The sequence below is a fragment of the Gopherus evgoodei genome, chromosome 2 (assembly GCF_007399415.2).
Source record: "Gopherus evgoodei ecotype Sinaloan lineage chromosome 2, rGopEvg1_v1.p, whole genome shotgun sequence".
Lineage (NCBI taxonomy): Eukaryota > Metazoa > Chordata > Testudines > Testudinidae > Gopherus > Gopherus evgoodei.
The window spans coordinates 283470666-283487740 of NC_044323.1; positions in this window are offsets into that span (position 1 = coordinate 283470666).

A 17075-nucleotide genomic window follows, 5' to 3' on the forward strand; every position below is an offset into this window, starting at 1 on the left:
AACAGTGTGATACTGTTGCAAAAAAAGCAAACATGATTCTGGGATGCATTAACAGGTGTGTTGTAAACAAGACACGAGAAGTCATTCTTCCGCTTTACTCTGCACTGGTTAGGCCTCAACTGGAGTATTGTGTCCAGTTCTGGGCACCGCATTTCAAGAAAGATGTGGAGAAATTGGAGAGGGTCCAGAGAAGAGCAACAAGAATGATTAAAGGTCTTGAGAACATGACCTATGAAGGAAGGCTGAAGGAATTGGGTTTGTTTAGTTTGGAAAAGAGAAGACTGAGAGGGGACATGATAGCAGTTTTCAGGTATCTAAAAGGGTGTCATCAGGAGGAGGGAGAAAACTTGTTCACCTTAGCCTCCAATGATAAAACAAGAAGCAATGGGCTTAAACTGCAGCAAGGGAGATTTAGGTTGGACATTAGGAAAAAGTTCCTAACTGTCAGGGTAGTTAAACACTGGAATAGATTGCCTAGGGAAGTTGTGGAATCTCCATCTCTGGAGATATTTAAGAGTAGGTTAGATAAATGTCTATTAGGGATGATCTAGACAGTATTTGGTCCTGCCATGAGGGCAGGGGACTGGACTCTATGACCTCTTGAGGTCCCTTCCAGTCCTAGAGTCTATGAGTCTATGAGTCTATAAGACACTGAGAAGAAGACAAGACTCCAACACAGGAGATTGGCCCAGGTTTAAGGAACAAACCTGTACATTAAGGACTGCAAAATCCAGTGGGGTGAGAATGTAACAGGGTGGATCACAGAAATTCCCTTGGGAACTGCCAACTGGCCAAGACTACTTCTGCTCCTGCTCTCCTGCCCTGGCAGCTTAAGACTCCAGCACCCTGTCTTGTTGAGCTAGACACTCCAGTCTGCTCCAACACAGACCCAGGGTCTGAACCACATGCCCCAAAGCTGCAGACTTAACTGAAAACCTGAGTGTTCCTGTCTTTAACACTCAGATGCCCAACTCCCAATGTGGTCTAAACCGCAAATAAATTGTTCACCCTCTATATCACTGATAGAGAGGTATGCACAGCTGTTTCCCCCTCCTCCAGGTATTAATAAATACTCTGGGTTAATTAATAAGTAAAAAGTGATTTTATTAAATATAGAAAGTAGGATTTAAGTGGTTCCAAGTAACAGCAGACAGAACAAAGTGAACTACCAAGTAAAATAAAATAAAACATGCAAGTCTAACTCTAATACAGTCATAAAACTAAATACAGATAAAATTTCACTCTCAGAGATGTTTCAATAAGTTTCTTTCACAGACTAGATGCCTTCCTAGTCTCGGCACAGTCCTTTCTCTGGTACAGCTCTTGTTCCAGCCCAGGTGGTAGCTAGGGGATTTCTCACGATGGCTCTCCTCTTTTCTCTGTTCCACCCCTTTAGATATCTTTTGCATAAGGTGGGAATCCTTTTTCCCACTAGGTTCCCACTCCTCGCTTCTCAATGGAAAAGCACCAGGTTAAAGGTGGATTCTAGTTCAGGTGACATGATCACATGTCACTGCAAGACTTCATTACCCACTTGCCAGCACACACGTATACAGGAAGATTCACAAATAAAACAGAGCCATCTACAGTCAATTATCCTGGTTAATGGGAGCCATCAAGATTCCAAACCACCATTGATGGCCCACACTTTGCATAATTAAAATAAGCCCTCAGAGTTATATTTTATATTTCTAGTTTCAGATAGAAGAGTGATACATTTATACAAATAGGATGACCACACTCAGTAGATTATAAGCTTTGAATGATACCTTACAAGATACCTTTTGCATGAAGCATATTGCAGTTACATTATATTCATACTCATCAGCATACTTTCATAAAATCTTTTAGAGTGCAACGTCACAGAGAAAAACTGCTTAATCTAGTTGCTGCCCAGTCTAATAGGGTAGACAGTTTAGATTGCAAGCTTATACTTTATTTTCTTTTGGTAACCACTCTGACGTGTTATGCTTTTGACTTATAATCACTTAAATTCTATCTTTATAGTTAATAAATCTGTCTGCTTATTCTACCTGAAGCAGTGCGTTTGGTTTGAAGTGTGTCAGAGACTCTCCTTGGAATAACAAGCCTGGTACATATCAATTTCTTTGTTAAATTGAAGAACTCATATCAGCTTGCAGCATCCAGCAAGCATAACTGGACATTGCAAGACAGAGATTTCTAGGGTTGTGTCTGGGACTGTAGATATTGGCTAGTGTCATTTAGCTGCAAGTAGCTGGGAGCAGCTTACATGCCAGAGGCTGTGCGTGAGCAGCCCAGGAGTGGGGGCTGTCACAGCAGAGCAAGGTAAGGCTGGCTCCCAGAATCAAGCAGATCACTGGTCCAGACAACACCAGAAAGGAAAGTCACACCAGGTCACTTGAGTCCCTGTCTAGTGCTTTAACAACAAGACCAAACTTCCTTTTGTTACTAATTTCCCCATAACAACAGCTTATTCATGACAGGATCCCACTGAACATGATACCTAATCTAAAAATGAGGACACTAGGTCTAAATAGGGAAGCTGAATAGTGTTACTTCCTACAGTTGGTACAAGACCACATGAAATACATTTCAGAGAAAGGCAACTAAGCAAAATAGTGGTAAACATATATGTATTGCTATGAGTTATATTTGCGGACGAGATGGAGAACTCCCCACACAGAGAGAATTAACTTTCATTCCTCTGTCCCTTCTGTACGTCCTGGGTATTCCCCTTTGCTGGAGCCATGCAGAGCAGCCAGAGCAGGGCCAGAAATTCTCTGGGAATGTGGAAGAAACTGCTTGGCTGGTTGTGCCCTACCTCTGAGTGATATGATGGACTTTGTTTTTGCATCTAATACTTTGTATTTCATTTATTGTCCATCAAGGGCCCAGAATGTCAGCTACTGTAATTTTGAGAGGCTCTGTGGAAGAAAGGCCCCATCTCTAGAGTTCAAACTTATTTCACTGTTCAAGAGTCAAGGCAACTTACATGAGCTTTAGGGACATAAGTCTTTGTTCCTAGAGAAGTAGAAGGTTGAGGTGCTTGGGAAAAAGACAGGAAGAGTGTCATAAACAGATAGTTAATGTCTCTTTTACCTGTAAAGGGTTAAGAAGCTCAGTAAACCTGGCTGACACCTGACCAGAGGACTAATAAGGGGACAAGATACTTTCAAATCTTGGTGGAGGGAAGTCTTTGTTTGTACTCTTTGTTTTGGGTGTCGTTTGCTCTTGGGACTAAGAGGGACCAGATGTCCATCCAGGCTCTCCAAATCTTTCTAAACCAGTCTCTCATGTTTCAAAATTGTAAGTAACAGCCAGGCAAGGCAGATTAGTTTTATTTTTGTTTTCTCAACTTGTAAATGTTCTTTTTTGCTGAGAGGATTTTACCTCTGTTTGCTGTAACTTTGAACCTAAGGCCAGAGGGGGTTCCTCTGGGCTACACGAATTGATTACCCTGTAAATTATTTTCCATCCTGATTTTACAGAGATGATTTTTACCTTTCTTCTTTAATTAAAAGCTTTCTTTTTAAGAACCTGGTTGATTTTTCCTTTTTTTTAAGACTCAAGGGGATTGGATCTGGACTCACCAGGGATTGGTGGGGGGAAAGGAAGGGGGATGGTTAATTTCTCCTTTTTTTAAGATCCAAGGGGTTTGGATGTGTGTTCACCAGGGAATTGGTGAAGCCTCTCAAGGCTGCCCAGGGAGGGGAAGGTTTTTGGGGGGACAAGAAGTGCTCCAGACACTGAAATTTCTGGATGGTGGCAGAGTTACCAGATCTAAGCTAATAATTAAGCTTAGAAGTGTCCATGCAGGTCCCCACATTTGTACCCTAAAGTTCAGAGTGGGGAAGGAACCTTGACAAAGAGGTATTAAGGTGAGGTATGCCTTAGGACCAGAATGCCTCTGCCTTCCAAACTTTTGCCCAGTTCTTGAACCAAACTTTTTGGAAGGTACTGGAATGATCAACATGTATATTTTCCATTCCACTATTTTTCATATGCATGCACCTCTGCAGAAGCCCCAAAATAAGAACATAAGAATCACCATACTGTGTCAGACCAATGATCCATTGACCCAGTATCCTGTCTTCTCACTGTGGCTGGTGCCAGACGCTTGAGAGAGCATGAACAGAGCAGTTATTGAGTGATCCATCCCCTGTATTCCAGCCCCCACTTCTGGCAGTAGGAGCATGGGGTTGCATCCATAGCCATCTTGGCTAAGAGCTAATGGACCTATCCTCCATGAATTGATCTTATTCTATTTTGAACTGAGTTATTCTTTTGGCCTTCACAACATCCCCTGGCAATGAGTTCTGCAAGTTGACTGTGCACGCCACAAGAAAGACTGTTTCAAGTATGTTTTCATCCCAAATAAAAACACAAACTACCAGAAATCTTGTGAGAAAGACCAAAAGATTTCCACCCAAAATTAGCTTATTCAGGAAGTTTGGAAAAACACCAGAGAAGCTTCCAAATATTTGAGACTTGCTGAATTGCCTCTGAACAGGGCTGCATCAAGACAGTTTGGGCAAAGATCCTCCAAGTATTTGGAACCCCTAATAGTGAATATTGGCAAGTTCAAGCTCTAATCTGAGTGAACAACTTCCTGGCCCATAGTCAGGAGTGTCACCAACTGAACTGTACTAAGAGAAATGAGCCTCATAAACATGAACAATTATTCCAAAATGAAACAAACCCACTACAGGGCACAGCCCAGAAGCTGGGAGAAAGGAAATAACGGGTAATTTATGGCTGGCCTGCACCGGGTGTATAAACCCCTTTATCCTGCTAACACGTATAGGAGACAGGCATAGTTTGATGGCCAGTGCTCTGTGGAGGCCAGGATTCACTTGTTGCTGTGTTCCAAGCCCCAGAATGGGCATACTGAGGCAGAGCAGAGACTATGGACGGCCCCTTCCCACTGCACACTGATCTGCAGTTGCTGCATAGCACGGGGGTAAATCGTTGTCTGTGACTAAAGAGCAGATTTCAGAGTAGCAGATGCAGCTCCTGAATGCATTCTCCTTCTGTGACTCACCACCGTGAGATTTCATGCCTGCTCTACCACTGTGCAGACATTGTGCCTCCAGGGGGCCCTGCTCAGATGGTGCTCATTGTCTGGGAGTAGTAGAACCGTGATAGCATATTGAGAACAAGAGAGATTTCACATGAAGCATCAGAAGAAAGGGAATATAACTTACTTCCTCCTCCTCCTCCTCCCTGCACCTGCAAAGTCTAAAGAGAAATCAGAGTATGTAACCTCCTGACCCAAGCACAGCAGCTGCTGTTTCTTTAGACTTTGCATGCTACCATTCTTCATCTCTAAGTGCAAACCCTTACTCACAACCTCCTTTCTCTTTCTATCCTGCCATCCACATCTATTACTGAAATTATCTATCAGTAATGCTTGCCACGGCTTCAAGAATTTGGCCTGCATTGCCAGCTCCTGGATTTCAAGTGCCTGTTCCTTCACCCCTTTATCTTTTTAATGATATATATTTTATATTTCTTTCTTTTTCCCTCCACCCTTCAAAAGTCTCATTATTTGTCTGAGAGAAATTTGTGAAGACAGCAATGTCTATATCTTAATGAGGGGCTTTTCCCACATTCCCAGCCCTAAATCCTATGTACCAGGGTTGAAGGGTTTATAGACTGGGTGAGCTGGAAAATCTAGTTGTTTATCATCTTATTTCAATTCAAAGAATTTTTCCTAATCACAAGCCAAGAGGTAATGCCACTGGGCAAACCAATTTGTATTAAGTGCCACTTGCTGGAAATATTTATACTTCGTTCTTTCAAAGATATAGTCTCTTTTTCATCTTCTCCTCCTTTAACATTTGTGACTTTCATCTTTTGTACCAGTCTCTCATTCATTTTTCTGTTTGTTTTTCTCATCTTTTTTCTTTTACATTGTCTACAATCTCATCTTGCTATATCATTGCAACACCAAGTCATTACTCCACTAACCCCAAGGAGTAGATTCCAACATCAATCTGGAGAGAGGGTGAGTGGATGTCAGATTCAGGATACAGACACCAATTTAATATTTTAGTTACAAATGTAGAGTTCCCAAAGATGGAACCTGAACAGAAAGGGCTCTAACAACAAATTCAGCGCAGTTCTGGTGTATATATTTGCAGGGTTACAGGAAAAGTTCTCCCCCCCATGTTCTTTTTAGACAAACTCTCTTCCCTGACTCCAGTCTAATATAGGATTTTGCCTCCTGCTGTAATTTTCTCTGTGTGCTCCATGCTTCTGTTTGGGTCAAAGGGCTCCTCTGTTATGTCTCCAGAAATGCAATAAGCCAGCTATGCCTTTTAAAATAATGACAGGGAGTTTAATTGGATCAGAACAACAACAAGAAAAAATAAAGTAACAATGAAATTGGATCTAGTTAGCACAGTGAGTGGGTTCTTATACACCAGCTAGGAGCATTGGGGTTAGACTCCAGCTGTGCCTGGCAAGTCTTTGGAGCTCTGTCCATTCTGAATGTTCTGGAGCTTAAAGGTGCAACAGCTACACAGTCACCAGTCCCTCAGGCTCCATACTCCACATCCCAGACCCAGCATCTTATCTAAGGGAGTGAGTACAAATTAAATGCACAAGTGAGAGGAGCATGTAATGTATAAAGAAAGAGGGTCAGAAGAAATACAGACGTGCTGAGCTAAGGTAACATAGGTATCCAGAAACAGGCAAGGCAAATACTCTAATGCTGTGGTAGTATGCATGGATGCAAGCAGCACAAGCTAAGGCAGCCCTCAGTCCTCTCCCAGATACGCTCCAGGCCTAAGGCTATGTCTACATTGCAATTAGATACCCCTGGCTAGCCTGTGCCAACTGACTCAGCTTGCAAGGCTCTGGCTAAGGGGCTGTTTAATTATGATGTAGCTGTTCGGACTTGGCTTGGGGCCCAGGTTCTAGGAACTTGCAAGGTGGGAGGGTCCCAGAGCTCAGGCTGTAGTCTGAGCCCAGACACCTACACTGCAATTATACAGCCCCTTAGCCCAAGCCAGATGGCACAGGCCAGCCACGAGTATCTAATTGCAGTGTAAACATAGCCTAAGGCAGTGGTTCTCAAACGAGGGCCGCCGCTTGTTCAGGGAAAGCCCTTGGTGGGCCAGTTTGTTTACCTGCCTTGTCCGCAGGTTTGGCTGATCATGGCTCCTACTGGCTGAGGTTCGCCTCTTCAGGTCAATGGGGGCTGCGGGAAGGGCGGCCAGCACATCCCTTGGCCCATGCCACTTCCTGCAGGCCCCATTGGCCTGAAGCGGCAAACTGCAGCCAGTGGGAGCCACAGTTGGCCAAACCTGTGGATGCAGCAGGTAAACAAACTGGCCCGGCCCACCAGTTTGAGAACCACAGGCCTAAGACACTGCAGTTACCATACTGCCTGGCTGGGTAAGGGCTTCTTGACACATCCCAGACAGCTCCCAAAACACATGGCTCATTCCATATGGGAAAGCGCCCTGGCAGTAAATCTCAGAGGGAACCAAAGATGTGCCTGCATTTCTTTTCTCCTCAGTGATGAAAACAGCAATACCAGCAGAAGGTGATCTGTGTACTCTAGCATTAGCCTGCCTGGCATGCCAGCCCCAGGCCATCACTGGCTCAGAAAAGAAAACCTTTACACTCTACTGCAGTCAATGTGCACAGCTCTATGGGCAGCATGGTGTAATGGGATCGCCTTTGGTCACTGCTGGCCTCTCAGTCTGCCAGATGGAGGACTTCTCGATGGGTCCCAGATGCAAGGAAGCGGCGGTGATACAGAGATGCTGGTAGCGTGGTGCAGTGGTTTAGAGCTTCAGTCAATGGCATGCTGCTGAGTGGTTCTGTGTTATTACTACTCCTGAGGGCATTCTGTGCCAAAAAATTAAAATTTCTGCTCATGATATTTTAAAATTCTGCAAATTTTGTCAAATTAATCTGGCAGTTCAGCAGGACATTGGGGAGCACATGCCACTGGCTGCACAGGGGTGGGAGATGAGACTGCAGCTCCCTCCCAGGCCACAGACTCAGCGGTGAGACTGCACCCAACCCTGATGCAGTGCAAGGACCAGGCCTCCCCAGAACACCACAGGGCCCTACCCTCTGTGCCAGGTGCACCAGGTGTGAACAGAGAGGCTCAGCCCAGCAGAATCCAAGCGTGAAGGGGCTTAGTGTGGGGGGATCCTGGTGTGGATTAAGACGGTCTTGTGTGGGGCACTCTGGAGATGGGCAGCTCATTGGGGGATCTGGGTACAGGAGTATCTGGATGCACAGAGGTTTGATGGGGGGCAGGTTCTGGATGCAACAGTAATGGGATGCTGCAGGGGGGTCCAAGTGAAGGTGGTTGGAGCTCACTGGGAGGGGGGCTGGATATGAGGAGGACAGAGCTGGGCAGGGGGGTCCGGATGCTAGGGCAGTGGGGCTCAATGATGTTGGGGATCCAGGTGCAGCTGGTTGGGGCTCGGTGGGATGGGGATCCAGGTGATTTATTGTGGTGGGCCAAGTGCAGTGGGAGTGGGTCTTGGCAGGGGGCTTCTGGGTGTGGGACGATGAGGCTCACAGGGAAGGTCTGCGTATGAGGGGGTATGGATGCATGGGGGTTGGGTGGATGGGGGAGCATCTCCCTGTACAGTGAATCTCTCCTCCTGTAGCTGAGGAGCAATAGGTGCTGGGGTGGGGAAGTTTGCAGAGCTTCCTGAATCCTGGGGACAAATCAGGGAGTAGGTCTGACCCAGCCCCAGATGCCGTGCAGGAGAAGAGGAAGTCTCCTCCTCCCCAGCTCAGCCAGATTAGCGGCTGAGCCCAACTCAGGGTAGGAGCCACTAGCTGGGTCTTCCCCAGTCCCATCCCCTGCCCCACAATAATATACCTCTCTGTTGACTGCCCTAGTCACTCAAAACATACTGCTGGGGAGGGTCACATGACTAATCTTGTGGCTTCCCTTTGGTTCCCCCTCAGAAAGACATTTTTCTGCAGAATAGCAAAGAAATCTGCAGAAGACATGAATTCTGTGCAGACACAGTGGCGCTGAATTCTCCCAGGAGTAAGTTACTATACAGAGTGGAAGGTATTTTACCTGGTGTGTCTTGTGTGTCACCCTCTAAGGTGCCAGGAGCAGCATGACCACCATCACTTATTCCCATGAGCCAGCTCTGCATAAGTCCAACCCCCTATTGTGCCCTACAGCTAAGATTAGGAATTTCTAGGTACTGGAACACAAATACAAGGTTTTTGTGTTATCAGCCTGATGTCCTCTATGCTCATAAACCTGTTATTTGGGAAGAACTGTGATAATTTAGATAATCCCCATCTCTTAAAGCAGCAATTAGCACAGCCCAATTTATATAGCTTGAAGCAATGCAGGGGAGGAAAAGGACAAAGCCCTTATAAAATTTCTCTTTCCTGTGCCTCCTGCAACTTTATTTTGGATTGAGCAAGTTGCTTGGGCTAATGAGTGACCAGGGATATCGCTCCTTTTAAAACAGCACCTCCTTGTGTCAGGATGCGATGTTGCAAAGAATTTTCATCTCCAGCACCTCCTGCTGGTCATCTGCCTCTCAGCAGGTCTTCTATGGCTCAGCCCTCTGGCCAAGTCACATAAAGTTCAGTCCCCTTCTGCAGTAAGGAAAGGTCCAACTGAAAGTCCAAGCTAAACATACAAATACTAGTTCTTCTTTCCCCTCCTCAGGCACCAATGAAGTGTTTTTAGTGGCCATCCCTCAGCCCCACACCAAAAGGAGCCTAAACTGCAGTCGTACTGAGATGTCCCCTACTCTGTGCCTGGTAGGTGAACCCAGGCCTACCCTCTACTCTGGGTTCTAGCACAAGGACCCTGTAGTAAGCAACTAGGTCTGCATCTTCAGATATGCTGCTATTTCCTTGGGCAACTTCCAACCTCAAAGCCCCCTCGTGCTGCTCCCCCATAGCCTGTGCTTAACATGGCCTCCCTTTGGTTCTCAGACCTCTGGATTCTCCCTTCTATGCTGAACTAAAGTCTTCAGCTCTTCTCAGGCTCATGGACTCAGACTTTAAAGTCAAAAGGGACAATCGTGATCATCGAGTCTGACCTCATGCACATTGCAGGCCACAGAACCTCACTTTCTCCTGAAATTGACCCCTAACCTCTGGCTGAGTTACTGAAGTCCTCAAATCATGGTTTAGAGACTTCAAGTTACAGAAAATTCACCATTTACACTAGTTTAAGCCTTCAAGTGACCTATGCTGCTCAGTAAGATGAAACATCCCAGGGTCTCTGCCTCAGGACTCTAAACTACTCCTGCAGAGCTCTTCCTTTGCTGATCTTTGTCTCAGCAAGTTTCTCCTCACTGCCAACCTCCCCCAGGGACTCTAGCAGCTTTCACCTGATCCTTATCAACCCTAGCTCAAGGCTTCCCCTGCAGGTGCCTGAGATTCTCCCTCCAGGTTCTTCTACCATCTCTACAGTTTTCCTGACTCAATGCCCAGCTCTATTTAAGTAGCCCTTCCTGATTCTCTGCAGCTGGAATCACTAATAATCATTAAGTTGCCATTTCACCATCAGGTGGGGGCTATCTGGTAGGTCACGGGCAAGGCAGAGCCTGGCTTTGAAATTTTTTTCTTTGTGCTAGTCCTTCCCCTCTCCTTTCCTCAGCAAACATAGTAATTATATTTATCTACCTGGTTACCTTTCTCTCTCTTTATTATTCTGAAGTGGGGAATAAACCTTATGCTGTTGGCTGGTGAGATATGATGCAAGGTTTTGCACTGAGTCACTTTGGCTTGAGATAACCAAAAGGTCCATGATATTATAAGCTCAGAGCTGCGTGCATATATCATAAGAAAAGGCTTAATTTGTATTTTCATCCCTCTCCTCCTAACACATTGTCTCTGGCTTCCTGTGCTCACTCTCTCTCTTCCACTGTCTCAGCTTACTGCTTTATTCCATCATTGGATCTTATCATTTCACTACTCTGCTTGCCCAATGAATTATTAATATTGTTTTTATGCTAAATGTTTCTGCTTCACACATAATTTGACCTTACGTACTGAACAAGTATAACTGTGCTAGCCCCTCAGGACATATTACCCATATTCCTTCTATGAAACATATTCCTTGCCTGTGTCATTTGCCTTAGATCTCAGAACACTGTGAACATCGTCTCATGTATGCTTTTGATTAGTTCTTCATTATTGGGCTATGTAAAACTGAAAATAAAACACTAAGCATGCTGCCTGCTTAATTTGGTTTTTGGTTGCCAGTGATCATACCTGAATTCTCTCACCATCTTTTTTACTTAAATATATTCAGGGAGAGAAGGATATTGAAACTTGCAACCTACTGCAGGGCACGTAGGATCGATCACTGCCCACCGATCCGGTGGGTAGTATAGACATACCCTGTATCAATGTCCATTCCCTTTATGAATCTTGCTAAGTTCTTTGCCTCTATGACTTCCTGGGCAATGAGATGCACAGTATAATTATGTATTGTGTGGAAAAAGTATTTCCTTTCATGAGTGCTGAATTTGCCCCTTTTTTATTTCATGGAATGTCCCTTTGCTCTTGGCTTATGAGACAAGGAGAACAGAAGTTTCTGATGTATCTTCTCTAAAATATTATTTTGTAGACTTTTATCCTGTCCCCTCTAATTTGTCTCCTTGCTAACATAAACAATCCCCACCTTTTTAATCTCCCATCATAGAAGAATTTTGCCACACATCTGATCATTCTCTATGTTTTTCCTGAGCCCTCTTTAATTCTGCACTGACCTTTTTGAGATGGGGCAAACAGTAATTCATTCTGTATTCCAGATGAGGACACACCATCTGGTTTATATAATGGTATTATAATATACTCTGAATTATTTTCCATTCTAGTCCTTACACATCCTAAAATATGCTAGCTTCTTCATCTATAAGAAAGTTGTTGAATCTCGGATTTAAGTGAAAACTATGGAACTAGAACTAAAGCTTAAGAAACTGCTATTATTTATGCTGGCTAGTTTACTATAATTATAAAAATTAGGTAATTCTACTAGGGGTAATTGTTAAAATTCAAAATGAATATAGTTTATAATCAAGGAAATCCATGCATTTGTTGGCATTTTGAAGAAAATAACTATCCCTCTTTACCATTTAAAAAATCTAGCTGGAATTTTATTTAACATCACCACCTTTAAGGTTTCCACCGGTAATCAAAGTTTGTGTAGACTCTGTTATCTGGCCCTGACACTTGCTTTACACTGCTTTCACATGAGTGCTGCACACAGCAGTCTTATCAGAATGCATTCACTGCAGGAAATATAATAGACTTTTCCCTAATAGGCACTTTCAGTGTATAAATTACTCTTGAATGTCTTAAAACGCGGTAAATTAAATTCCCTCACACTCGCCTTTCCACATGCAAAATCAGAAAGGAAGACTAAGTAGAAAAGAAATGATTACCATCACAACTTGTAGAGCAAAGGGTTTAAAAAAAATAAAGTCAATTAATTTAAATGTCAGTGTCAACTCATTGTCGGGTTATGGTCTTAAAATTTTTATTTTTTTTTCCCCTTCAAATGTCAACCTTGAAGTAAAATTGGTATAAAATATTAAATTACTAATCTGGATCTACCTCACTACAGGATAAACCTCTGGCAAGGACTGAGGTAAAGGGGAATAGAATCCTTTGCTTGCTGAATTCAAATACATCTGAAACTGTTTCCTTTGTCTGATACTGGCATCACCATTGCAACCAGATCTGCGCAGGGGGACCCTTTTGGATTTGGGCAGGTGGGATTCTGAGTGGGCACAATGGTTTGTTTGGGTGGATCAGGGCTGTTAGCTGGATATTACCCAGTCATCCTTTTTTGTCTCTTCCCCCAGCCCCCAAGGTTGGGGTAATGGGGAAAGAACCAGAATGGGATTTACTGAGATATATAATAAAATAGTGACGACTCCTCTTATCATCTTCTTATTACTTACCTATTTGTGAAATTTTTTTAAATTTTCTCTAAACAAGTTGGCACCTCATTTCAAACAGCCCTTTGAAGTGCAAGGACCAAATCCAATTCATGCACAACTCCACTCATCTTAGTGCAGTTGCATTCTCTGATCGCAGGTGTGAATTTGGTCTGTAAGGACTATTGATTATTATTGTTTCAATTTCACATCAGTTATCACCGTGGCTTTAATCACCGGTGACCATGCACATGAGACCGGGGATTCCCATGTTACATTGCAGACATTATCAGCCATTCTTTACTACAGAGAATTCTTTCCTGGGTGTCTGGCTGGTGACTCTTGCCCACATGCTTAGGCTTAACTGATTACCATATTTGGGGTCGGGAAGGAATTTTCCTCCAGGGCAGATTGGCAGAGGCCCTGGGGGTTTTTCACCTTCCTCTGCAGCGTGGGGCATGGGTCACTTGCTGAAGGATTCTCTTCATCTTGAAGTCTTTAGACCACAAGTTGAGGACTTCAATAGCTCAGACATAGGTCACAGGTTTGTTACAGGAGTGGGTGGGTGAAATTCTGTGGCCTGCATTGTGCAGGTCAGACTAGAAGATCATAATGGTCCCTTCTGACTTTAAAGTTTATGAGTCTATGACACTCAGTTTGTCTCCGTTGTCGGATTTTATTTTTTTTTGGACTGCTCCTTACAGGGCCAGCCAAAGTATTGCTCTTTCTGTACTTAACTGTTACCATTTGCATATCTGGGTGCTACCATTCCTATATATGTATATACAGTTTACACATTCAATAAACATAAAAATAGCACATTATAGTCCAAGTTCCACTTACAGATTTCAATGGGCAGCGTGATCTGGTGGCTAGGGCACTACAATAGTAATCTGGAGGCTCAGGGTCTGTTCGAGCTCTGCTAATGACCTACTGTGTAACCTTGGGCAAGTCATTTCACCTCTATGTTTCTCCTCCCACCATTAGTCTTTCTTGTGTATTTAGATAACGAGTTCTTAAGGTAACTACTGTTTCTCCTTATGTATCTGTAGATCACCTGATACAATGGGCTCCTGATATTAGTTAGAGCCTCTAAGGCATGATCATAATACAAATAATATATATATAGGGTAGCACACATGTAGCAGAAGGCAGATTTTTCCCCATTACATAGAGTGTGCAAAATGCATGCACAATGTTATTTTAATTATATGCTGCTTAAAATACACAATGAATTGGAAATGGTTTTAATATATATCCAATGATAACGATCCTATGAGAAAAGCTTTCGCAGAGACACTTGAGATCTTTGTGCATCTTCATTTCCTTCTAATATCTTCATAATTCTCTTCTTCCTCTCCACCTCTGCTACTAACATATTCATTAGAAATGTGCTGCCGAAATCAGCTATATTGGCCTGATCCTGTGCCCATTAAAGTCAATGGAAAGACTCCCATTAGGGTCAATGAACCCTGGATCATATAACCTATATGCAGCATTTCCAGGTCAGACCTCTTTGTGCAAAGAACTGATGAATTCCATAATGTTTTCTCCTGCCCATAAGAAAGGCCATTTCAAACTGGACACTGTCCCCAGCCAAATATACTGCATAACCATCCAGATCCAAATGTGCCCACAGTTTGGGCATGCTCAGTTCCTGCGTGTGGTTTGGCCCCATCTCTGCTGCAATCTGTAGTATTTCATACGGTTAGGGCTGGATTTTCAGAAGGGTTGTGCACCCACAGCTCTAGTGAAAATCAACTGGCGCTGCAAGTGCTCAGCACCTCTCACAATCAAGCACATATGTTATCATCTAGCTATCTGAATGCTCTTTCTTGAGGTCTGTTCTCTTTACACAAGAGGGCTTTTTTTTAATGATCTAGTTTCAGTGCATTCATCTGTATTCTAGACATATAGAGCAACTGAGAAACAGCCATCTCAGTACAGTGTCTGTGCTACTGAATGATGCATGATTTAAACTGTGATTTGATATTGATCACTGTCAATTCCCCAAATTCGAGATAAACCCATTTTCTGTTGTTGGTTTCCCCCCCATAATACCGATAGACGACATATTAGAAGTGAGATATTAACAATACCCTCGGTGCCAAAAATACTCAGCTCTAGAGGGTAAGCCAGGTAATCCAATTTTAATTTCCCCAGTTTCTGTGTCACACGATTGTAGGTCAATCAGTGATACGCATACCAGCAGTCTGCTTTGCATTAACAAGGAAATTCAAACTGCCCCCTTAATCTTGAAAAGACTAAATCATTTTACCTGATTTAACTGACAAGCAGAAAGTATGTCAGGATGTGGGGAGACAAGAATGGTTATCATTTAGTAAATCCCCTGTGAAATATACCTATACAGCAGCATAAATCTTTCACTGTTACATTGTCTGAAATGGAGATTGATATGCTTGGGAAGAAAGTAGATATGTCATTCCTAAAAGCATTTTGAAGGCTGACGGGGAATGTAAGTGAAAAAACACCCTGTACATTTGTGATGGGGGAAAGTGAAGAGGTTTGGATTATGGGGTCCCTGGGCTACAACCTAGAACTAGGGTACTTCTGTCCTAGGCTCCTTCTGACACTGTAATGCTATGACAAGCTGCAAACCTCTAGCAAGTACTGCACTTACACAGACATCCACAGGCAGGGACACACCCAGCTGAGTTCCATGAATGCTGCTCCCAGACACTCATGGCTAACAACAGAGAGGCTCCAGCCAATTCCCTCCAGGTCCTCAGCCTAGGACCCCAGAGCTGTACCATTCTGCCTTGCTCAGAAGCCTCACCAGCGTAAATTTATCACCCAGTCCACCCCTCCCTCAGTGTGGAGAGAACACGCACAGCTTTTGTACCTGAGCTGAGGTTTCCCAAGAACTTCAGGCCAAATACACTGTTTTAGGTAAAGTATAAAACAGATTTATTAACTACAGAAAGGTAGATTTTAAGTGGTAGGCATAAAAAGATCAGAGATAGTTACCAAGGAAAGGAAAAGGTAAATACACAATGTAAATCTTGAACCTTATTACACTAGGCCAGGGGTGGCCAAACTGAGCCTGACAAGGAGCCAGAATTTTCCAATGTACATTGCCAAAGAACCACAGGAATAAGTCAGCAGCCCCCCCATCAGCTCCTCTGCCCCGGTCCCAGTGCCTCCTGCCCACCGGCAGCCCCACCAATCAGCGCCTCCTCCTCCCTCCCTGTACCTCCTGATCAGCTGTTTTGTGGCATACAGGAGGCTCTCGGGGGGAGGGAGGAGAAGCAAGGGCATTGCAGGCTGAGGGAGGGGGTGGGAAGGGGTAGAGTGGGGGCAGGGCCTATGGCAGAGCCAGGGGTTGAGCAGTGAGCACCTTCCAGCACATTGAAAAGTTGGCGCCTGTAGCTCCAGCCCTGGAGTCGGTGCCTATACAAGGAGAGCCACAGGGTTGGCCACCCCTGTATTTAGACCAGCAATTTTCTCATGCCACTGGATGTTACAGTCCTTACTACACAGACCTCCCCCTGAAGCCTGGACCAGTCTCCCCTGTGGAAGTTTTTGTCTCCTCAGCTGCTTGTTGCTTCCAGCATTGGTGTGGGAGGAGAAAGGCCAAAACATGCTACAACTGTTCCTTATTTTATACCCTCAGTTCATGTGCCTGGGGGACACTTGCCCAGATATGTCCCAGTGAGCTTTGCTGAGTCACAGTGATCCAGTAAACCCCCATTGTGAGGACTTGGGCAACTGTCATTGAATTGAAAATCCCTTGATTGCAACTCCCCTGCTGATTAATGGCCATGGAGCTCCCTCCTGGGCGAGCGTCCTATGTATGTCACTAGCAAATTTACTGCATATTTCAGTAACAACCATACAGCAAAATCTCATAACTTTATACACACTAATGATATACATATTTGAACAATGGATTTCAGCTGATCATGACCTTTCATATGATATCGTACACGGCATGCTCTGTATGAAATACCATAACCATAAATGAACAATGGATATGGGGGTTACAGGGTGTCATTTTGAGGTACAGTGTGTCACTGTTTTGGGTAAGGGGCCAAAAGTTCTGCTGATTAGTTGGTTCCTCCTCTCCACATCTTGCTAGTCTGTAAATCATGGGAGAACACTTGCACGGTCATCTTCTCTCACATAGCTCTCCAGTACTTCCTGGTTTCATTGCATGAGATTAGA